At 43.4% G+C, this 23,782-nt stretch overlaps 1 pseudogene; it reads right to left on the bottom strand.

Annotated features, from left to right (window-relative positions):
- The window catches only part of LOC129811746 (CDK-activating kinase assembly factor MAT1-like), an 82,231-nt pseudogene that overhangs the window by 55,690 nt on the left and 2,759 nt on the right, over positions 1–23,782 (bottom strand).

The raw sequence follows: 23,782 nt of genomic DNA, 5'->3' as shown, positions 1-23,782 counted from the left end.
ATTCCATACCCCGAGTAGAGTGGAGTCAAGCCAAAGAGGACCCTGGGTATTTTAGCAAGGTACATATCTGTGTTTAGGGATAAACTTTCCACCCTCATTTGCCTGAGAGTGAGTGAGAGAGTGTGTGTGTGTACTGGGTTTGTTTTGTGTTGTGTTGTGTGTGTGTGTCTCGTCTCGCCCCCCCCTCTCTCTTGCTCTCTCATTAGGAGCACGTCAGCCTCATCAGGTATGTCAGCTGCTCTGCGGGCCATGTCTCAGCCCTGTGGCAATGGGACGTTTTATTTAAGATGGCGCTGAAAGCTGGACCAAGGTGGAGAGATTCTCTAACGGTCAACCGCAAGCAGACTTGGCCGATTGAGGGGGGGGGGGGGGGGGGGGGGTTGTCCACAGCTGCCACAAACACACAGACTAAAAAAAGGTACAGCACCTCAGACATCTACTTCCATGAACCAGAGGATAATTGAATTCTAAAGTCATTCAACTCAACCAATGTTCAGTTTTGCAAACAAACGTGGCTATGATATAATGTTGTGATGTAGTCTAACTGATAGTCCTAGTCTAACACACAGAGGGAGAGAGACGTCACCAATAGCTAGTTTCAGCATGGAAGGGTTACCTCCCCCCACATCCAATTCCTTTTGATTTGAGTGTTTGTCTACTTTAAAAAGAGAACACGCTTCACTTTGGTCTTCAAAGGATGTTTGCCACGGCTGGGCAATGTGTGTGTGTGCAACATACATGGATATGTGAGTTTGAGAAATATCAAGGCAGGCTGGGAGAGAGTCTCTTTGTTCAGTGGAGTGCTACAAAGTGAGGGATTACCCAGACTGATTCTGGGCCATTCCTGGGACAAGACCAGACCCATCCCCCAGAAGCCCAGTCACACCTGGACCCAGGGTGAGTATGTTCTCTAACCACCCCTTAGCCTTCTAATAATCATAATTTTTTAGGATCCCTTAAGGTATCAAAAAAATATATTAAAAAGTATTTGGTGAAACATTGAATTTGGTCTTACTGCTATTAGCCCAGCTATTCCCAAACTGGGGTACGCCAATGTGATTCACATTTTCAAACAGTCCATTTAGATTTTCCAACAGGGCTATACATTTGGGTGATGTTTTTTTCCCCTTGCCTGAGTAGCCTCGTTTCACTACCAAAAATAAAATTAAACCATCTAGTGTTCAGCAAAATAACAACACAATGTCAAATACAGGTAGCCTAGTCAAATAATTAACATTAATCATATTAACCGTGACTCTCTCGCAGGAATTCCACTAACAGTCCGTATGTAGCCAAACGTAGCTGCTGCTCATTGCGTCTGCTCAAAAATGTATAAATGTTTTTTTTAAAGTAAGGCCCGTGTCCATAGAGACACATACCAGCTCTACTGGTAGTATTGCTACTTCCAGCAGGACTACACCTGCACCTGTGTCACCATGCATCAGTGACATGGCAGGAGATGTTTTGAAACAATTACTGCTTCGCATACAAGACAGTGAATTATATGCGTTACAGCTGGATGAGTCAACAGACATGCCCTGCTTGGTACAGATCCTGGTATATGTCTGTTACGTTAATGGGGGGTCAATTAAGGAAGACATCCTCTTCTGCAAACTGGAAACCAGGACAACGGGAGAAGATATTTTTAAAAGCGCTGGACAGCTTTGTGACATCAAATGGACTTTGGTGGTCAAGATATGTTGGTGTCTGTACTGATGGCGCAAAAGCCATGACAGGCAGAAATAGTGGCGTGGTGACACGCGTGCAAGCAGTTTCTCCCAACGCCACTTGGTACACTGCAGCATCCACCGAGAGGCTCTTCCTGCCAAGGGAATGCCTGACAGCTTGAAAGATGATCTGGGCACTATAGTGAAAATGGTTAACTTTGTTAAAGCAAGGCCCCTGAACTCTCATGTGTTTTCTGCATTATACAATGATAAGGGCAGCGACCATGTAACACTTTTACAACATACAGAAGTGCGCTGGTTATCAAGGGGAAAAGTATTGACTAAACATTTTGAATTGAGAGACGAGCTTAAAGTTTTCTTTACTGACCACTTTACTGATTTTCACTTCTCTGACCGCTTGCATGATGATGAGTTTGTCACACGACTGGCCTATCTGGGTGATGTTTTTTCTCGCCTGAATGATCTGAACGTAGGATTACAAGGACTCTCCACAACTATAATTAATGTGCGGGACAAAATTGAGGCTGATTAAGAAGTTGGAGATCTTCTCTGTCTGCATTAACAAGGACAACACACAGGTCTTTCCATCATTGTATGATTTTTTGTGTGCAAATGAACTCAAGCTTACGGACAATGTCAAATGTGATATAGCAAAGCACCTTAGTGAGCTGGGTGCGCAATTACGCAGGTACTTTCCCGAAACGGACGACACAAACAACTGGATTCATTATCTCTTTCATGCCCTGCCTCCAGTTCACGTACCGATATCTGAACAAGATAGCCTCGTCGAAATTGCAACAAGAGGTTCTGTGAAACTGTAATTTAAAATCAGAAGCCACTGCCAGATTTCTGGATTGGGCAACGCTCAGAGTATCCTGCATTGGCAAATTCTTCTGTTAAGACACTGACGCCCTTTACAACCACATACTTATGTGAGAGTGGATTCTCGGCCCTCACTAGCATGAAAACTAAATACAGGCACAGACTGTGTGTGGAAACTGATTTAAGACAGACTCTACCCAATACAACATTGCAGAGTTACAGTTGAAGTCGGAAGTTTACATACACCTCAGCCAAATACATTTAAACTCAGTTTTTCACAATTCCTGACATTTAATCCTAGTAAAAATGCCCTATCTTTGGTCAGTTAGGGTCACCACTATAATTTAAGAATGTGAAATGTCAGAATAATAGTAGAGAGAATTATTTATTTCAGCTTTTATTTCTTTCATCACATTCCCAGTGGGCCAGAAGTTTACATACACTCAATTAGTATTTGGTAGCATTGCCTTTAAATTGTTTAACTTGGGTCAAACTTTGTGTAGCCTTCCACAATAAGTTGGGTGAATTTTGTACCATTCCTCCTGGCAGAGCTGATGTAACCGAGTCAGGTTTGTAAGCCTCCTTGCTCGCACACGCCTTTCAGTTCTGCCTACAAATGTTCTATGTGATTGAGGTCAGGGATTTGGGATTGCCACTCCAATACCTTGACTTTGATGTCCTTAAACCATTTTGCCACAACTTTGGAGTATACTTGGGGTCATTGTCCATTTGGAAGACCCATTTGCGACCAAGCATTAACTTCCTGACTGATGTCTTGAGATGTTGCTTCAATATATCCACATCATTTTTCATTACTCATGATGTCATCTATTTTGTGAAGTGCACCAGTCCCTCCTGCAGCAAAGCACCCCCACAACATGATGCTGCCACCCCCGTGCTTCACGGTTGGGATGGTGTTCTTCGGCTTGCAAGCATCCCCCTTTTTCCTCCAAACATAACGATCGTCATTATGGCCAAACAGTTCTATTTTAGTTTCATCAGAGCAGAGGACATTTCTCCGAAAGGTTAGATCTCAAATAAATGCGAGTGTAGCGAAATTCTTGTGCTTCTAGTTCCGACCATGCAGTAATATCTAACAAGTAATCTAACAATTTCACAACTACCTTTTACACAAGCGTAAAGGAATGAATAAGAATATGTACATATAAACATATGGATGAGCGATGGCCGAACGGCATAGGCAAGAGTAATGTAGGGTATGTAAACATTATATAAAGTGGCATTGTTTAAAGTGATTAGTGATACATTTATTACATCCAATTTTAATTATTAAAGTGGCTAGAGATTTGAGTCAGTATGTTGGCAGCAGCCACTCAATGTTAGTGATGGTTGTTTAACAGTCTGATGGCCTTGAGATAGTGAAAAACAGCTTCTCTCTCGGTCCCCGCTTTGATGCACCTGTACTGACCTCGCCTTCTGGATGATAGCAGGTGAACAGGCAGTGGCTTGGGTGGTTGTTGTCCTTGATGATCTTTATGGCCTTCCTGTGACATCGGGTGGTGTAGGTTTCCTGGAGGGCAGGTAGTATGCCCCCAGGAATGCGCTGTGCAGACCTCACTACCCTCTGGAGAGCCTTACGGTTGTGGGCGGAGCAGTTGCCGTACAGCCCGAAAGGATGCTCTCGATTGTGCAACTGTAAAAGTTTGTGAGTGTTTTTGGTGACAAGCTAAATTTCTTCAGCCTCCTGAGGTTGAAGAGGCGCTGTCGCGCCTTCACCACGATGTCTGTGTGGGTGGACCATTTCAGTTTGCCTGTGATGTGTACGCCAAGGAACTTAAAACTTTCCACCTTCTCTACTACTGTCCCGTCGATGTGGATGGTGGGTGCTCCCTCTGCTGTTTCCTGAAGTCCACGATCTCCTTTGTTTTGTTGAGTATGAGGTTATTTTCCTGACACCCCACTCCGAGGCCCCTCGCCTCCTCCCTGTAGGCCGTCTCGTTGTTGTTGGTAATCAAGCCTACCACTGTAGTGTTGTCTTCAAACTTGATGATTGAGTTGGAGAAGTGCATGGCCACGCAGTCGTGGGTGAGCAGGGAGTACAGGAGAGGGCTGAGAACGCACCCTTGTGGGGCCCCAGGGTTGAGGATCAGCGGGGTGGAGATGTTGTTACCTACCCTCACCACCTGGGGGCATTCAGTCAGAAAGTCCAGGACCCAGTTGCACAGGGCGGAGTCGATACCCAGGGTCTTGAGCTTAATAACGAGTTTGGAGGGTACTACGGTGTTAAATGCTGAGCTGTAGTCGAACAGCATTCTTACATTGTCCCCATGTGCAGTTGCAAACCATAGTCTGGCTTTTTTATGACGGTTTTGGAGCAGTGGCTTCTTCCTTGCTGAGCTGTTTCCCCCAGCATCTTCACAAGGTTCTTTGCTGTTGTTCTGAGATTGATTTGCACTTTTCGCACATTCATCTCTAGGAGACAGAACGCATCTCCTTCCTGAGCGGTATGACGGCTGCGTGGTCCCATGGTGTTTATACTTGCGTACTATTGTTTGTACAGGTGAACGTGGTACCTTCAGGCGTTTGGAAATTGATCCCAAGGATGAACCAGACTTGTGGAGGTCTACAATTTTTTGTCTGAGGTCTTGGATGATTTCCTTTGATTTTGCCATGATGTCAAGCAAAGAGGCACTGAGTTTAAAGGTAGGCCTTGAAATACATAAACAGGTACACCTCCAATTGACTCAAATGATGTCAATTAGCCAGAAGCCAATCAGAAGCTTCTAAAGCCATGACATAATTTTCTGGAATTGTCCAAGCTGTTTAAAGCCACAGTCAACTTGGTGTACTTCTGACCCACTGGAATTGTGATACAGTGAATTATAAGTGAAATAATCTATCTGTAAACAATTGTTGGAAAAATTACTTGTGTCATGCACAAAGTAGATGTCCTAACCGACTTGCCAAAACTCTAGTTTGTTAACAAGAAATTTGTGGAGTGGTTGAAAAACAAGTTTTAATGACTCCAACCTAAGTGTATGTAAACTTCCGACTTCAACTGTATGTGCATCCTTTCAAGCACACCCTTCACATTAACCTGTGGTGAGTTATTCACAATTTGTGATGAACAAATAAGGTTTTATATGTAAGATGGCTAAATAAAGAGCAAAATTATTGATTATTATTATACTATTATTTGTGCCCTGGTCCTATAAGAGCTCTGTCACTTCTCACGAGCCGGGTTGTGACAAAAACTCACTCATTCTTATGTTTAATAAATGTATCATATAGTGTGTGTGTGTGTGGCAGGCTGACAATGGAGGCAAAAAAACTAATTTGAGAGTTTGCTGACCGTGGTGCTAGAGGGGGTACGCAGCTGGAGGTTGAATGTTTGAAGGGGTACGGGAGTATAAAAAGTTTGGGAACCACTGTATTAGAAACGCATTGAATAACAGCTTCATACATGGTTAAACAGAAGAAAAAGAATTATCAAAAAGGAAGTTCGTTCTGAAGTGTCTGTCCTATATTTGAGAGAAGAAAGATCAGGAAACAAATGTATCTTCTTTTTTTTTTTTACATGTATTTAAACCCCTTATTTTAGGCACAAAATTATCTCCATTTATACACTTTCATTATTTTTTTTAAACGGGTACCTGGCTACCTTCAGACTAGTCTTATGAGGCTTGTGGGCATCCTAAAGCAAAACAACCGACATGTACGAGTTCGTGAGACTCACTTTTCCATAGAGGGGTCATTAGTGTGTAGTGCAAACTAGGGATGCACCGATATGACATTTTTGGTCGATACCGATATTTTCCTTGCCAAAAAAAACTTCTACCCAATATTAAACATTTTGCCGTCTTTTCAAGCCTTCTAGTACAGTTAAATAGTTTAAACACACAGAAAAGTTATTGTTTGCATTTACGTATGTCCCCAATAGCAGTAAAACATAATCAAAACCTATTTCTTTCACTTACTTGCTGTGGTGTTTCGTTGTTAATTTGTTCAGTCCTAACCAGGATTTCCTCAGACATGTCAAGCAGTGAAGTTTCAGCTGTCTGTCCGTGGCCTCTCTTCCTCGCTGCGCACGGTCACCATGTCCGTTTCCATCTTGTCCAGCTGTGTCTAACATTTCACGTAAACCCTGTTTCTTGTCTGCATTGAAGTAGCGGTCCTTGTACCTAGCATCCAGCATGGTGGCGACACAGTATAGAGGCTCAGAGAGAATGCCACCGAATCGCTTGTTCACAGCCTCTAGTAGACTACTTTTGCAAGTTAACCCCATGGTCTGTGTCGGCAGTTTTGTTGAGCAGGCCTTTCAATGCCATGACAGAGGGTATCAGGTCTGCTGCAGACGCAGTTGAGCTTATTTCTCGAGTCAGTTGTTCAAATGGTGCTAGGAGTGTGTTCATGTTTCAAACATCTTCTAAAATGCCATTGAAATGGCAGCAGCGGTATGAGGACCAGCACATTCTTGAACATGCAATACGGCTTTCCTCTGTACAAAATCCTCGTCGACCCACTGTGCTGTCAGACTCAGCATGCTCATAGGGCTGACATCGCTGCTCCAAATGTCAGTCGTGAAGCTAATACCAGTGACACCCATAACAAGTAGCTCATAGATGTGCATTATAACAATACTGTGTAACTCCGGTAGGGCAACATCTGAAAAATAGTGCCTACTTGGTAGTGTATACCGGGGCACGAGGTGCTCGACCAGTCGGCGAAAGCCAACATCATCCACAACAGAGAACGGTTGATTGTCAAGGGCAATGAATACCATTATCTTGGTGTTAATGGATTTTGCCTTTCAGTTGTCTCGCTGAAATTCCCTCTCTTTCATATGACTGCTCGACTTGAACTTGTTTAGTTGTTGGAAGTGTTCCCTTAGTATGTTTCTGCTTTTGTTCTGTGTAGCGCTGTATTTTTCGTGGCGTCATTACGTCATCTACATACGTTATATAGCCATGCACGTCAGCTTTGACATCGGTTTTGATCATCGGCGTTAAACTATACATTGGGCGATGCCGATGTTGGCATTTTTAGCTAATATCGGCCTATTCTGATATGCTTACCGATATATTGTGCATTCCTTGCGCAAACTGTTCAGACGCTATAGACAGAAGTTGGTCAGATGGGACTCGTCTGAAGTTGGTACAGCCTATGACATTTGTGGGGGTCGTAGACCAAAATGGAGAACACCATTGTGTTCGCGAGAGTCATCTTTCCATAGAGTGGTCAATAGTTTGTAGGCCAAACCGTTTGGATGCTACAGACGTTTCTATGAGAAAACAGATTAACCGCTCTTACTCTGCCATCTTTCATCGCAGAAGGGCGACATCAGTGGATTGAGATGCAGCCCATGTTTAAAAAAAAAAATTTTTTTAAAGGGGGTTTCTATGGGGATTTTTGTATTATGCTAATTTGACTTCTGCGTTGGTGCGGACATCGACATCCTATTGAAACTGATGGGACTCGGGGCCTCCCGGGTGGAGCAGTGGTCTAAGGCACTGCATCGCAGTGCTAGCTGTGCCACTAGAGATTCTGGGTTTGAGTCCAGGCTCTGTCGCAGCCGGCTGCGACCGGGAGGCCCATGGGGCGGCGCACAATTGGCCCAGCGTCGTCCGGGTTAGGGACAGTTTGGCCGGCAGGGATATCCTTGTCTCATCGCGCACTAGTGCACGCTGACACGGTCGCCAGGTGTACAGTGTTTCCTCCGACACATTGGATGGGCATTGTGTCAAGAAGCAGTGAGCCTTGGTTGGGTTGTGTTTCAGGGGACGCATGGCTCTCGACCTTCGCCTCTCCCGAGTCCGTACGGGAGTTACAGCGATGAGACAAGACTACTACCAATTGGATACCACGAAATTGGGGAGAAAAAAAGGGTGGAGAAAAAAAGAAAGAAAATGTTACCGATGGGACTCACTCTCCATCTTACACACACCTCCAGGATTATCAGGGCATGCAGGTTGGAGGCTCCCGCTCCACTGCTGCTAAATCACAGGGGAGCAGAATAGCTCAGACCGTAAACACCATGACAGAAGTACACACACTGCGTTAGCTCGCCATGGTTTAAATAAAGACAAAGCACCAGGTGGCATCCTCACAGGCTTCAGGCTGTTCACGTTCCTCAGCCCAAAACATATAGATGTCATCCCACACTGACAGATCACCTTAAATACTGTTGAAGTAATATAGCTACAGGTTCATCTGCCTCACCTAAAGCCCATTCTGGTGGGAAGCTGCTATAGACGAAGTGCTAACAGTCAGTATCTGGATAACATGTATGAAATGCTTGCTAACGTATGTGATATCAACAGAAAGGTATATTATCTGAGCAATTTAAATATTGACTGGCTTTCATCAAGCTGCCCACTCAAGAAAAAGTTCCAAACTGTAACCAGTCAACCTACCAGCGTAGTTACAAACAGCACAGGAACAAAATCGTAAACATGTATTGATCACATCTTGACTAATGTTGCTGAAATTTGCTTGAAAGCAGTATCCAGATCAATTCGATGTAGTGATCACAATATCGTAGCCATATCACAGTACTACATACAGACATGGCTACATGGAACTCTATTTCACATCAGGTAACTGATGCAAGCAGTAAAATCAGATTTAAATAACATAACATTATGAAACAGCAGGGAGTGTGAAAAGACACACACACACACACGTACACATGGATTCTGTATTGTAGATATGTGGTAGTAGAGTAGTGACCTGAGGGAACAGTGATATAAAATGTAATTTCATGTAATATTGTTAATTGTATATAACTGTCTTAACGTTGCTGGACCCCAGGAAGAGTTGCTGCTGCCTTGGCAACAGATAATGGGGATCCTTAATAAATGCAAATACCGTGGCCTACCTGCCTCCGGAGTCTTCTGTGGGGCCAAACCCCCTGCTTCCAAACCCCCAGAGGAGACAAGACATGACCGTGGAGGCGCTGAAGTCGTTTCAGCTTTCACCTCCTTCATTCTCTCCATCTTTCTCTCAGTCTACTTCCATGTCCAGGACACGATAGTTAAGAGGAGAGAGAAGCACCCTTGATACAACCCTTCACACAGCCTATTATTGATAAATGGAAAGATACTTTTTCAATCTGAGAATAAATGTTTCTCTCCCGCTCTCTGAAAATGTTGCTCTCTGAAATGACAGCAACACGACTCCATCTTCTCTCGTTTCAATCGTACCTCAACAGGACACCACAAACTAATATAAAAAAAAAAATCAAATTCAAATAAACGGTTTTAAATAAGCCGGTGTTCTGCAGGAATCAACCGCGCCACCTTGAAACGCCACCAAGTCAAACAGAAGTTAGTCTTCTGGACTGAGGTGAGGGGAAAGAAAAACCACACCGAAGCCCAACTGAAGCCTTGCGGTTTCCAGACAAGCCTGGCAACCGCTCTACCCCACCCGAGCCAGAGGGAGGAGAAGAAAAAGGGAAAGAGGGGGAAAAGTGAGGAAAAACAGCCAGAGTCAGAGCCAAGAGCAACAGCATCCTACAACCCTTTCTCCATCAGCAAGTTTGACTTCATGCTGCATATTCAGTCAGTTAGAGAGAACCACATCCTCCTCCATGTGAAGCCAGCCATACTGGAGCAGCTCTTTTTCCCCCCAATGGTGGATGAAAAATGGGCAATGGTCATGTCTTTGGGTTTAAATGGCTATCAAATACACTGGAATAAAAGGTTTCTAGACTCTGCATGCAAATTCCCCAATGTAATGTATAGGAATATGAGTGTGTCTGGAGAAAGACTTCATGGAGATGAGACTAGGTGAGCACTGAGCAGAGATTTCTCGCACGCAACGTTGCACCCTGGGAAGACCGCTATGCCTCGCATAGGGGCTGGAGAAGGAGGGTGATGGCATCGCTTTATCTCATCACCGTAAAATTTAAATAAACAACTGCGGAGGAAAACAGAGCAGTTGCCAAGTGGAAGAAGGCCTTAACAGACACCCTGAATAACACATAGCTGACAGCTCGACAAAGCGCAGAGCCAGAGCCCTCATTCTGTCTCTGAGGGCTGCAGGTAGGAAAGTGATGACATTACAGAGGAGTTGAGGGCTTGTTCCCACACCAGGCACAGACCCTTGATAAGGACACACTACACTGCAGCAACATCCTCCTTCAAGGGCTCCCCAACCATTAGCGTGAAGCTAATCTAAACTGACCACCACTGTAATATGCTAACAATGAATTAGCATGGATTTAAACAGCATAGTGTGTGCCCCCATTAATATAAACTGCATTGGGCTCTGTGTAAGGAAGATAACCATACGTTAGTTACCATTGAGTGAAGTCACGTAGGCAGACTATTCATATGAGCTCATCGCGCTTTAACGTTAAGCTAGACTAGGCCGACCCAGGGTGCATGCTGGACATTCACTAGCATGCCTGTGTGAGCTAGCCTGTTTGGATGTTGTTTGCATGCCAACTATGTGGTAGGCTTAAGCCGGCCTGCACAGTCAGGAGTCAGTGTGCTTGTATGTGGCACTCACCATAGGGATGCCGGTGGAGAAGATGGTGGTTTTGACCACCTGTTTCTGCTTCTCAATCTGGGTCTCCAGCTGGGCAGCCCGGTCCTTGTGTTGGGCCAGCAGGATGGTGGTGGGGACATGAGAGCGTTCTTGAAGGGGAACATCCAAATACAGGTATGAGGTGAGTGATCATATTTTCGTGTGTGTACGTGTGAGCGCATATTCAACAACCACTGAATCCTGATGAAGCAAAAAATGGATTTACGCCAAGTAAAAGATGGGAGGTGCTTCGAAGACTGGTACATGTAAATGAGATGTGCAACTTGGGAACCTCAGAGTTCAAAATATCAAATCAGACGCTCCTCCCTATAACTGCACAACTAACAAACCAAGGCAGTTCAAGGCTAGTCATCAGATTATTGATGCAAGCAATGTTAAAACCCTGGTGGTATGACGTATTTTCAAGTACACTGCGATGTCTTCACCTCCATTAAGTGAAGGTTGAACATTGCAATTTCTCCGGTGGAGTGTTGCCAAGCTTCGAGGTCTGAAAACACAAGCCCAGGCATGCCATCCATGGAGGGAGCAGGACGTTGTCGTCGGGGTGGACGGGCGGTGGGCACAGAGCTGGGAGTGTTTTCATCACCAGGCAGAAAGGAAGGTGTGGAGCAGAATAATGAACAGCTGGAGATGATCTGCTGATGGCCCCTTATCAGGATACATTGCAAACACTAGATCTGTCTATTTGATTATTGATACACTACATATACAAAGGTATGTGGACACCACTTCAAATTAGTGGATTTGGCTATTTCAGCCACATCCATTGCTTACAGGTGTTTAAAATCGAGCACACAGCCATGCAAGATTGACAAAAAAATTGCAGTAGAATGGCCTTACTGAAGAGCTCAGTGACTTAACGTGACACCGTCATAGGATGCCACCTTTCCAACAAGTTAGTTGCCCTGCTAGAGCTGCCCTGGTCAACTGTAAGTGCTGGTATTATGAAGTGGAAAAGTCTAGGAGCAACAACAGCTCAGCTGCGAAGTGGTAGGCCACACAAGCTCACAGAATGGGAACTCAGTGCTGAAGCGCGTAAAAATCGCCTGTCCTCGGTTGCAACACTCACTACAGAGTTCCAGCAACGTCAGAACAATAACAATTCGTCGGAAGCTTCATGAAATGGATTTTCATGGCGAGCAGCTGCACACAAGCCTAAAATCACCATGCCCAATGCCAAGCGTCTGCTGGAGTGGTGTAAATTCGCCGCCATTGGACTCTGGAGCAGTGGAAACGCATTCCCTGGAGTGATGAACCACGCTTCACCATCTGGCAGTCCAACGAACGAACGAACCTGGGTTTGGCGGATGACAGGAGAACGCTACCTCGCCGAATGCATAGTGCCAACTGTAAAGTTTGGTGGTGCAGGAGGAATAATGGTCTGGGGTTGTTTTTCACGGTTCGGGCTAGGTCCCTTAGTTCCAGTGAAGGGAAATCTTAAACCTACAACATACAATGACATTGTAGACGATTCTGTGCTTCCAACTTTATGGCAACAGTTGGGGAATGCCCTTTCCTGTTTCAACATGACAATGCCCCTGTTCACAATTCAAGGTCCATACAGAAACGGTTTGTCAAGATAGGTGTTGAGGAACTTGACTGGCCTGCACAGAGCCCTGACCTCAACCCTATAGAACACCAGTGGGATGACTCGCAAATTGCTAGCCAGGCCTAACTCCCCAAAATCAGTGCCCATCCTCACTAATGCTCTTGTGGCTGAATGGAAGCAAGTCCCTGCAGCAATGTTCCAACATCTAGTGTATTGCCTTCCCAGAAGAGTGGAGGCTGTCATTGTAGCAAAGGGGGGGGGGGGGGGCAACTCCATATTAATGCCCATTGTTTTTGGAATGAGATGTTTGACGAGCAGGTGTCCATATACTTTTGGTCAAGTAGTGCATATCTCACTGTGTGTGTGTGTGTGTGTGTGTGTGTGTGTGTGTGTGTGTGTGTGTGTGTGTGTGTGTGTGTGTGTGTGTGTGTGTGTGTGTGTGTGTGTGTGTGTGTGTGTGAGGCCTCAGAGATTTCTACTGTAAATGCCAAAGCACAGGAGCGTGTCCCTGGGTTCTTACTGCTCATCTCCCAACAAACAACAGAGGCCCAGTGTTTAAACAAACAAACAAACAGTTCAACCTGCTATCTGTGATAGCTCTTTACCAGGCTGCTCTACAGGGACAATCACTTCTAAAGCCTGTAGCTAAACACAAAGGAGCCAGGATACTTGCCAGGAGGCACAGAACGCTAACAATGCTGAGGGGACAGCAAAGCTTCAGCAGCCCCACTGCAGAAGAGTAGTGATAAGCTCTTAATGAGCCTAGTTACATGTAATTTCCTCATCTTATATATCCTGCTTGTTCTTCCTGTACGTGTGTCACCTGATTGTTCTATAAAACTTACAATTTGTTCCCGTTGGCCTATGTGGCAATGTGTGTTTATTAGTGCGACTGTATGTGGTGTGTGTCTGTGTCCATGTCTAGGTGTCTCACCAGTTTATCTAGTAGAGCCTGCTTGCTCTTCCTCTTAGCCTGTAGCTGTCTCTGTTCCTCCTGCAGATCCTCCAGCCTGCGATACTCGTTCCCCTAATCCTCCAACAACAGCAGCTCCTCCAACAGCATGTCCTCCAACAACAGCTCCTCCAACGACAGCAACTCCTCCTGCTCTCGCATCTGATGGAGAGAGAGAGGGAATAATCAATATCCTAGTAGTCAGTATTGCAGAAGGAGACAGAGGGTGGGAGAGGGAGCGAGATCATGTAGTACAACAGAATAATGCATAAGCGATGAGTTTCATCAGGCAAGGCAGAGCGAGTCAGTGCGGGGTTACAGGTACCCACCAGCTTGGCCTTGTTCTTCTGGATGATGTCTCTATTCTCTCTCTGGTACGCCTCCATTATGTGTTTGGTGCCCTCCACCTCAAGGTTGTTGGTCAGGTTATAGACTGGAGCAGAGTGCAGGGCAGCCCTCCAAGACACTAGCACAGACTTCCCTTCAATTGATCTAGGGCAGATACTGGAAATCGGATTCGGCACAACCTAAAGTATGATGTTGCAAAGCACCAGACTATTAATATTTATACATGTAAAACAATGAATTAAGGTTGAATGTTTCAATTCAAGGGCTTGCCAGTGTACACTACTGGTCAAAAGTTTTAGAACACCTACTCATTCAAGGGTTTTTCTTTATTTTTACTATTTTCTACATTGTAAAATAATAGTGAAGACATCAAAACAATGAAATAACACATATGGAATCATGTAGTTACCAAAAAAGTGTTAAACAAATCAAAATATATTTTATATTTGAGATTCTTCAAATAGCCACCCTTTGCCTTGATGACAGATTTGCACACTCTTGGCATTCTCTCAACCAGCTTCACCTGGAATGCTTCTCCAACAGTCTTGAAGGAGTTCCTACATATGCTGAGCACTTGTTGGCTGTTTTTCCTTCACTCTGCAGTCCGACTCATCCCAAACCATCTTAGTTTGGTTGAGGTCGGTGGATTGTGGAGGCCAGGTCATCTGATGCAGCACTCCATCACTCTCCTTCTTGGTAAAATAGCCCTTACACAGCCTGGAGGTGTGTTGGGTCATTGTCCTGTTGAAAAACAAATGATGGTCCCACTAAGCCCAAACCAGATGGGATGGCGTATCGCTGCAGAATGCTGTGGTAGCCATGCTGGTTAAGTATGCCTTGAATTCCAAATAAATCACTGACGATGTCACCAGCAAAGCACCGCCACACCATCACACCTCCTCCTCCATGCTTCATGGTGGGAACCACACATGCGGATATCATCCCTTCACCTACTCTGCGTCTCACAAAAGACACAGCGGTTGGAACCCAAAATATACAATTTGGACTCATCAGACCAAAGGACAGATTTCCACCAATCTAATGACCATTGCTCAGGGTTTTTTCGCCAAGCAAGTCTCTCCTTATTGGTGTCCTTCAGTAGTGGTTTCTTTGCAATTCGACCATAAAGGTCTGATTCACACAGTCTCCTCTGAACAGTTGATGTTGAGATGTGTCTGTTACTTGAACTCTGTGAAGCATTTATTTGGGCTGCAATTTCTGAGGCTGCTAACTCTAATGAACTTATCTTCTGCAGCAGAGGTAACTCTGGGGCTTCCATTCATGTGGCAGTCCTCATGAGACCCTCATGAGACTTATGAACATTTTTGAACATCTTGGCATAGTTCTGTTATAATCTCCACCCGGCACAGCCAGAAGAGGACTGGCCACCCCTCATAGCCTGGTTCCTCTCTAGGTTTCTTCCTAGGTTTTGGCCTTTCTAGGGAGTTTTTCCTAGCCACCGTGCTTCTACACCTGCATTCTAGCTGTTTGGGGTTTTAGGCTGGGTTTCTGTACAGCACTTCGAGATATTATCTGATGTACGAAGGGCTATATAAAATAAAATTGATTGATTGATTGATTGAGTTTCATTATAGCGCTTGATGGCTTTTGCGACTGCACTCAAAGTTCTTGAAATGTTCCGTATTGACTGGCCTTCATGTCTTTAAGTAATAATGGACTGTCGTTTCTCTTTGCTTATTTGCGCTGTTCTTGGCATAATATGGACTTGGTATTTTACCAATTAGGGCTATCTTCTGCGCACTCCCCTACCTTGTCACAACAACTGATTGGCTCAAACGCATTAAGGAAAGAAATTCCACAAATTAACTTTTAAGAAGGCACACCTGTTAATTGAAACGCATTCCAGGTGACTACCTCATGAAGCTGGTTGAGAGAAAGCCAAGAATGTGCAAAGCTGTCATCAAGACAAAGTGTGGCTATATAAAAACATTTTTTTTAAGAAAAACCCTTGAGTCAGTAGGCGTTCTAAAACTTTTGACCAGTAGTGTTTTTCTCTAAAAGTAATAAACCATGTTTCTGACAGTGTAAGCATAGGAAACAATAGGTTAACCCATAGTCACAGTGCAAACAGCATCTAACAGAGATCTCTGAGAATTGGCAGAGAGAGACTGGTGGGTCTCTGACCCTGGCTGGCACTGACGCCTGTAAAACTTCAACATCCAGAGCCAAGGGCAGAGACAGATCAATGCACTAAGACCCCCCCCTCTATCTCCCCATCTCCCGAGTCCACAGCCTGCTCTCACCGATCTCCTCCACTTGCTCCAAATAGTCATTGTATTCTCTCAGGCTGGAGAAGTCAAAGTCTCTCGTTCTAACTGTGAAGGAGAAGAGAAAAAAATATATATATATATATACTGTAAGTATCAGGCCTAATACTTGTTTGCACACATTACATTGAAATAGCAGGGCTAAAGAAACAAAGATGAGGGATGGACAGAACGGGAGGGGCTGAGGCAGATGTATGGCAGGGAAAGAGCCTTCCCATTTGAGCAACCCCTGGGGGGCCATTGTCTACAAAACAAACAGCATAATGACAAAGACAAAGGAAGCTTAAGGAGAGGGAGGAGAGGGCTGCACACAAACACACACAGAGACACACCCTTCTCCCCCGTGCCCCTCAATCACATCTTGAGCACCTTCTTGCGGATCTCCACCTCCTTGTCGATGGCTGGGTCTTTGAAGAGCTGCATGCGGAAGTTACTCTTCCTCGGGGGCGTGCCACACTGCACACAGTTCCTCGAGCCACTCACAAACAGCATGTCCACACAGCTCTCACAAGCATGTCCACACAGCTCTCACATCTGAGGAAGCAGACACACAAATGTGTCAAACACACACACATACACTTTAGCCAAATACATTTAAACTCAGTTTTTCACAATTCCTGAGATTTAATCCTAGTAAAAATTGCCTGTTTTAGGTCAATTAGGAAAACCACTTTATTTTAAGAATGTGAGATGTCAGAATAATAGTAGAGAGAATGATTTATTTCAGCTTTTATTTCTTTCATCACATTCCCAGTGGGTCAGATGTTTACATACACTCAATTAGTATTTTGGTAGCATTGGCTTTAAATTGTTTAACTTGGGTCAAACATTTGGGTAGCCTTCCACAAGCTTCCCACAATAAGTTGGGTAAATTTTGGCCCATTCCTCCTGCCAGAGCTGGTGTACTGAGTCAGGTTTGTAGGCCTCCTTGCTCGCACACGCCTTTTCAGTTCTGCCTACACATTTTCTAATGGGATTGAGGTTAGGTCTTTGTGATGGCCACTCCAATACCTTGGCTTTGTTGTCCTTGAGCCATTTTGCCACAACTTTGGAAATATGTCCATTTGGAAGACACATTTGCGACCAAGCTTTAACTTCCTGGCTGATTTCTTGAGATGTTGCTTCAATATATCCACATAATTTCCCTGCCTCATGATGCCATCTAGTTCGTGTAGTGCACCAGTCCCACCTGCAGCAAAGCACCCCCACAACATGATGCTGCCACCCCTGTACTTCATGGTTGGGATGGTGTTCTTCAGCTTGCAAGCATCCCCCTTTCTCCTCCAAACATAACGATAGTCATTATGGCCAAACAGTTCTACTTTTGTTTCATCAGACCATAGGACATTTCTCCAAAAAGTACGATCTTTGCCCCCATGTGTAGCTGCAAACCGTAATCTGGCTTTTTTATGGCGGTTTTGGAGCAGTGGCTTCTTCCTTGCTGCACGGCCTTTCAGGTTAGATACTTTTGTACCCGTTTCCTCCAGCATCTTCACAAGATCCTTTGCTGTTGTTCTGGGATTGATTTGCACTTTTCGCTCCTTCCCGAGTGGTATGACGGCTGCGTGGTCCCATGGTGTTTAGACTTGCGTACTATTATTTGTACAGATGAACGCGGTACCTTCAGGCGTTTGGAAATTGCTCCTAAGGATGAACCAGACTTGTGGAGGTCCACAATTTTCTTTCTGAGGTCTTGGCTGATTTCTTTTGAGTTTCCCATGATGTCAAGCATAGAGGCACTGAGTTTGAAGGTAGACCTTGAAATACATCCACAGGTACACCTCCAATTGACTCAAATTATGTCAATTAGCCTATCAGAAGCTTCTAAAGCCATGACATCATTTTCTGGATTTTTCCAAGCTGTTTAATGGCACAGTCAACTTAGTGTATGTAAACTTCTGACCCACTGAAATTGTGATACAGTGAATTATAAGTGAAATAATCTGTCTGTAAACAATTGTTGGGAAAATTACTTGTGACATGCACAAAATAGATGTCCTAACCGACTTGCCAAAACTATAGTTTGTTAACAAGAAATTTGTAGAGTGGTTGATAAACAAGTTTTAATGACTCCAACCTAAGTGTATGTAAACTTCCGACTTCAACTGTATATACAAAGCTCTACAGAAGAAGCCTTATTCTTTGGAGCAGGCAGGTCTAAATCTATTACCTATGTGCATGTCTAATGCACTTTTCCTTAGCAATGGCCTGGTGGTATACCTCCATTTCATATAATATGTATGTGAGTTATCAGCCCCACAACAGATGATAATAACCATCTTATATTACCTTAATGTAATAGTTCAGACGGTAGGAATCATGAATGAAATGTTGCAGACAGACAGGGAATTAATCTGACACCCCTGCCAAAGATTGTTTGTCTGCACTGGAAATGTATTTTTTCTATTGTAATTTCAAAGGAACTCAAACAGTCAGCGTGCCACACTGCACACAATACAAAATCCAGTTCAGCAATGCACCCACAGCTTCTCATCACTAAACTATTTCAAATTCCACTGATGCGGAAGTTCCCTGAAAGGCTCGGGGCTTCTTTCAACATTGTCAGGATCGTAATAATTTGTTATGACCTTGAAAGTGCTCTAACAACTGAGATCCCCAAAAAGACAAAACAGTTATGGTAGTTTAGAGATAAATATTTCATTATAAACTGCATCGATTAAGAACAGGACTACATTAGACATATCATGTCTCAGTGTTCCTGTATTAGTCTGGTTTAATACGTTTTACTACATAGAGGGGTTCCCTTCCCCCATTGGCCAACACAGAGCTGTTCTAGGAAATTGTTGCATGACAAACAAATTCCATCATCAAATGTCAATGTCCACCAATAGGAAAACATTCCAATGCAGAGGGTCCTTCCACAAGCGGGGCGGCAAGTAGCCTAGTGGTTAGAGCGTTGGACTAGTAACCTAAAGGTTGCAAGATCGAATCCCCGAGCTGACATGATAAAAACCTGTCGTTCTGCCCCTGAACAAGGCATTTAACCCAATGTTCCAAGGCCGTCATTGAAAATAAGAATTTGATCTTAACTGAAGTGCCTAGTTAAATAAAGGCTTAAAAAAATAATAATATATAGATTTATTTATTTTTAATCCATCAAAACACGGCCATAGCAACCAGCAGAGCCACCTTCGGGCCGAGCAACATTTACTCATCAATCACACCTTTAAGCAGGTAGGAGTTTACCCATCAATCACACTCAAGTGAGGAGTGGACCCTAAAGACAATGGAGAAGGTCTTAAATCTTCCCTAAGTAGGCGGCAGGAGGGATGGGCGGCAGGCGGGGGGCTGGATAAACGTTTGCACAGTCCACTCTTTTAATTAAGTCTCTGTGGAGCTTTATTCCACTGGAATTCACCTTCCGTAGGCTTCCTGCTCTTAGCTGGCCACCTTCAGAAGCAAGCACCAACATCTGGTTTCCAAATGGCCACATCTGGAGTGACTACAACCGTTTTAACCCCAAAACTTAGCCAAAATGTTGTTGTTTTTCAATGTGATGAAATTTGAGGGGGGAAATCGTCTTGGGCCTACAATTTTTATTTTTTATTGTATGTTTCCAAAGTCTAATTTCTTTCAAACCCTCTTCAGAACTTGAGTGCTTTAGGCCTAGACGCAGTAAATCTTTTTCACCTCATCAGCAGGATTCTAAATGAAAAATCAGTTATGGGAGAAACAGCAGAGCTACTGGGCTTTACCTGTTTTCATATCAGATATGCAGAAAACAAGGCAAACCTGCCAAAAGATCATTAACACCAACATGCCCTCTAGTAGGGATGCACGATATCATATATATTTTTATTTTATAAAAAAATGTATAAATAAAAAAAAAATATATACAGTATATATATTTGTTTTTATTATTATTTATTTTAAAATCGGCCAATGTCTACTCCCAATGTGCAAAACCGATTTTAAAGCTGACGTGCATCCCTATATAACGAAAGTACATGACGTAATGACGCATCGTAAAATTTGCCGCTACACGCATTCCTAAAGTAGCCCACAATGTCTACTGTGTGGATCGAGCAGTCAACAAGTCATGCAGTCATTTGAAAGAGTAACAAAAATTCAGCGAGACAACTCAAAAGGTGAAATCCATTAAAGCCAAGGTAATGGAATTAATTTCCCTTGACAATCAACCGTTCTCTGTCGTGGGTGATGTTGGCTTTCGCCGACTGGTCGAGCACTGGTTAACACTACCAAGTGCGCTATTTTTCAGATGTTGCCCTACTCGGAGTTACACAGTAATAGCGTCACAGCTATTAGCTTCACGACATACATACTATGCCGTTTGGGTTATTGCATGTCAAAAAAGATACGGTAGCACTGTCAAAGCTGTACAAAAAAAGTCAGCAAACAAGTGAACACCGGCCACGAACGATGCGTTTACAATACCGCGTTGGTAATAAAGCATAATTTGTTCGACCACAACTTCTGGGGTAGCTAGCTTTAGCTTGGTACCTAGTTAGCACCAATACAACCAGCTTGAAAACAATGACCAGTAAAAACTGCTGTCACTTATTATTCTAAGCAATGATTTAGGAATCCTTGCGAGTGAGTATTAGCTAGGTTGCCACTTGTTGTTCGCCTATTGATAATTAACTTCAGTTCATGAAAATAAATAGCTAGCCAGCTACTTATTAACCCTGTTGCCCAAAGCTAACGTTATAAGCAGCCAGCTAGCTTCATCTGGCTAGTGAGGCTCGACCGGACCAGGTTATGTGTTGTGATGCTAGCCACAAAAACGATTAGGCACAATAGTGGAATTTGCAGTTTGCCTTCAAAATAAAAGTACGTCATTGACAGTGATAAAAATTAATACAAATAGTATAATTATGTCATACTTTTATTTTGAAGGCTAAACGCTAAGTCCACTATTGTGGCTAATCCTTATTGTGGCTAGGTTCACATAGATGGGTCCAACCACCATTAATCAAATAAGAACAGCCTTATAAATTAGGGTTATTTTAGCTGACACCTAGCTATATAGTTAGCTAACTAACTATAGCTACTGAAACAGTTGTCGTTTTGCTATGTTTTGGGGAAGAACATTGTTTGCATCCATGAGCTAGCTAGCTTTGTAGGTGCGCGAGACAACTTTACCAGCATCATAGCATACGTATTGATGAATAGTTGTGACATATGAAATACGAGTGATAGTGTAATCAATGTGTAATAACTACGTAAAAAATGTATGAACGCATTAAATTATTATGTGACGTGCAGTCATATTCAGGTCCTGATTGGTCAAATTGTGTTTTTTGATACGTCAAATAGTGTTAAATAATATATTTTTTGACACGCAAAGACCCAAACGGCGTTCCATAGAAATCTTGGTTGAGAATGACACGACTGAACAACGAAACAGCACACCAAGTAAGTGAAAGAAATAGGTTTTGATTATGTTTTACTGGTAATGGGGACATGCGGAAATGCCAACAAAATAACTTTTTGGTCAGTGTGGTGTGTAACCTTTATTTAACTAGGCAAGTCAGTTAAGAACAAATTCTTATTTACAATGACGGCCTACACCAGCCAAACCCGGACGACGCTGGGCCAATTGTGCGCCGCCCTATGGGAAGATGTGATACAGCCTGGATTCGAACCAGGGACTGTGGTGACGCCTCTTGCACTGAAATGCAGTGCCTTAGACCGCTGCGTCCATGTGTGTGTGTTAACTATTTAACTGTACTAGAATGCTGTTATCCGTATCGGGTTTTTTTGGCAAGGAAAATATTGGGTATCGGTATCAGCCAAAAATGTCATATCGGTTCATTTTCTATACTACCCTCTAGTATAGAAAATGACTCACAAAACATGAGCAAATTGGCCTAGTGTTCAACAATTGCTGGATTTATCACACAAAAATCATAAATAAAACAAAAATGATCCTGTACGTGGTTGGTCCCCAGGACCATGAGAGAGCCCCCTGTTCAAGTGCAGCCCAGTAGGGGCAGATGTTCACTGTGGCCCCAGGCTACAGGAGATGTATAGGCCTGGCCATATGGAGGTAAAAGGGGGGTTTGCTGCTTGTTTCCACAGACCCACAAAGAGCCCATTCATCAGGTAGGTCCAGGAGTGGGGCGTAGCTTGCCCCCTGTCTCATAAATAGACCACATAACAGACCCTTCCACAGGGGAAATCCTCTGTAATTCTAGAGCAAAGAGGTGAAACTAAGAAGATTGGAGGGAGGAGACTTCAAAGTGAACTTGCCATCTTCAAGCTAGCTCCTCTTAGACAAGCCATTTGTATAGGACCCTCTGATTGTCAAATCAATTTTTATTGTCACATGCCTCGTAAACAACAGGTGTAAACTAACAGTGAAATGCTGACAACAATGCAGAGAGAAAAATAATAGAATATACAATGCTCAACATTGACAGGGGATGCAGGATTTTTTTTGGCCTCATTTAGATATGTTTCTGCTTATAATTTCAGACATTTTGTTAGGCTATTTGTTAGTCAACATGTCTATAATTAGATACAAGCAGCTTATCTTCTGTCATTATATGTTGACCTAGAAGACTATATAAACCCTTGCTCACCAGAACAATACCATAAATCGGTAGAATGAATGCTTCAATATATTTGACATCAGTCAAGTTCTCCGTCATCTCTGCTTATTTCGCGGCGCAAAGACATTTAATATTAAATATTAAGCTGTGAAAACGACCCAACATTTTTCTGATAAGATTTCAGTTCGGCTTGGATCTATATTTTACGTGGTTGAAATACTATCAGCTTTTATGATGCTGATAAAGATAGCCTTCATATTCTCTGACATCCCGAGTCAAAATGTACATTTGGTGTATAATTTTACTGCAAGAAATGCTTAATTCTGCAGGAGAAAGAAAAGACTATGTGAGAGGTTATAGACCTTTAGTCAGTGTCCAGATTTCAGTTTCCATTTAACCAATCTGAACAGCAGGCTACAGTTCCCTTGACGTGCCATAGGCCTATTTGAAGTCCCCATCTTGTGACTGTGTAATTTGTGTAGCTTCTCACAATCACACATAACATAGCCGGAAATACTATCATCCTCTTTCACAACTTCAACAATTCATTCCTAAATATTACTTTTCTGGCCCTCCCTTTTCTTTATTTTCATCTCTTCACTTTGCAACTTTTCTGTTATTGAATTCAACTGACATTGTCCTGTTTGCCTCAGTGGATCATTGTTAACTTTTTCTGCCCGTTCCCAAAAGCATTTGGCGATTGGCGTGTAGGCCATTTTGCACGCGTACAGTTAGGCCCTGGAGCTTAAATTTACGCTCTAATGTCAGATAGCCTAAAATAATGAAAGGAAAAACCCTAATGATATGCACAGTGTACAACACATTAGAAACGCCTTCCTAATATTGAGTTGCACCCCCTTTTGCCCTCAGAACAGCCTCAATTCATTGGGGCATGGACTCTAGGTGTCAAAAGGGTTCCATAGGGATGCTGGCCCATGTTGACTATAATGCTTCCAACAGTTGTGTCAAGTTGTCTGGATGCCCTTATGGTGGTGGAACATTCTTGATACACATGGGAAACTGTTGAGCATAAAAAATAAAATAAAAATGCAGCATTGCATTTCACTCAGTGTAAATTGCACAAAAAT

This window comes from Salvelinus fontinalis, chromosome 15 (assembly GCF_029448725.1).
Source record: "Salvelinus fontinalis isolate EN_2023a chromosome 15, ASM2944872v1, whole genome shotgun sequence".
In the NCBI taxonomy this organism is placed as follows: domain Eukaryota; kingdom Metazoa; phylum Chordata; class Actinopteri; order Salmoniformes; family Salmonidae; genus Salvelinus; species Salvelinus fontinalis.
Note: the sequence above shows the minus strand (reverse complement) of the source record. Positions and strands in the feature narration are given on the sequence as shown.